Source organism: Suricata suricatta, chromosome 7, assembly GCF_006229205.1.
Source record: "Suricata suricatta isolate VVHF042 chromosome 7, meerkat_22Aug2017_6uvM2_HiC, whole genome shotgun sequence".
Taxonomy (NCBI): domain Eukaryota; kingdom Metazoa; phylum Chordata; class Mammalia; order Carnivora; family Herpestidae; genus Suricata; species Suricata suricatta.
In genome coordinates, this window is record NC_043706.1 from 44,997,888 (window position 1) to 44,999,572 (window position 1,685).

General features: G+C 36.8%; 1 non-coding gene across 1 annotated transcript; it reads left to right on the forward strand.

Annotated features, from left to right (window-relative positions):
• The first annotated feature begins 280 nt into the window (after positions 1-280).
• Positions 281-387, forward strand: LOC115297262. The gene has a single exon (XR_003911364.1). It is a non-coding gene; the product is annotated as a U6 spliceosomal RNA (small nuclear RNA).
• The last annotated feature ends 1,298 nt before the right edge of the window (positions 388-1,685 follow it).

The window sequence follows — 1,685 nt, forward strand, 5'->3', positions numbered from 1 at the left end:
GAATAAATGTTCTTGGTGCTATGCAGCCTTTTCTCACTAGTATGCAACCTCACTGACCAACTATGACAGAGAAATCTCAAAAGACATAAAAGATGGGAAATATTAAATGAGAGAGACAGATTTTCCTGTACTAACAGGGAACGAGATGACTGCCTAGGTATCTGCTTATGTTTTTCTTCCAGGAAATTCTCTAGCAGTTAAGATAAGCAACTGAATTTATCCAAAGACCTATCTAAAAGACATACATGTTGAAAGCACCTGTCTCTAAAGAGCATATATAGGGCTCATTTTGGCAGCACATATACTAAAATTAGAATTAAACAGAAAAGATTGGCATAGCTCCTGCACATGGATGACATGCAAATTCAAGAAGTGTCCCATATTTTTATCCATATCATAGGAGTCTCAGAAGAAGAAGACAGAGAGAAAGGGGCAAAAGGTTTACTTGAAGAAATTATAGCTGAAAACTTCCCTAATCTGGGGAAGGAAGCAGACAACCAAATCCAGGAGGCACAGAGAATTCCCTTCAGATTCAACAAGAATAGGTCTTGATCATACCATATCATAATGAAACTGGAAAAATACAAAGATAATTCTGAAAGTATCTAGGGACAAACAGGTCTTTTAATCTACAAAGATAGACACATAAGGGTAGTAGCAGACTTGTTCCCTGAAACTTGGCAGGTGAGAAGGGAGTGATAGGAAATATTCAATGTGCTGAATGGGAGAAATATGCAGCCAAGAATCCTTTATCCAGCAAAGCTGTCATTTGGAATAGAAGGAGAGATAAAGGCCTTCCCAGACAAACAAAAGCTGAAGGAATTCATGACCACGACACCAGTCCTGCAAGAGATCATAAGGGGGACTCTGTGAGTGGAATACTGCAAAGACTACAAAGGACCAGAGACATCACCAGAAGCATGAAACCTAGAGATAACACAATGACACTAAATCCATATCTTTCAAAAATAACTCTGAATGTAAGTGGACTAAATGTTCCTATCAAAAGACAGAGTCAGAATGGATTAAAAAAAAAAACTAAGATCCATGTATATGTTGTCTACATGAGACTCGTTTTAGGTCTGAGGACACCTTCAGATTGAAAGTGAGGGGATGGAGAACTATCTGTCATGATACTGGAAGTCACAAGAAAGCTGGAATAGCCACTATATTAGACAAACTAGATTCTAAACTAAAGGCTGTAACAGGAGATGAAGAAGGGCATTATATCACAGTTGTGGGGTCTATCCATCAAGAAGAGCTAACAATTGTAAATGTTTATGTCCCCAACTTGGAAAATCCATATTTATAAATCAATTAATCACAAACATAAGCAATCTTTTTGTATAATTACAGGGAACATTAATACTCCACTTATAGCAAAAGACAGATCATCTAGGCAAAAAAATCAATAAAGAAACAACGGTCTTGAATGATACTCTGGACCAGATGGACTTGACAAGATATATTCAGAACTTTTCATCCCAAAGCAGTAGAATACCCATTCTTCTCAAGTACACATGAAACATTCTCCAAGACAGATTACATACTGGGTCACAAAACAGCCCTCAACACACATAAAATAACTGAGATCATACTATGAATATTTTCATATCACAACGCTATAAAACTTGAAATCAACCAGAAGAAAAAATTTGAAAAGTCTTCAAATGCACAGAGGTTAA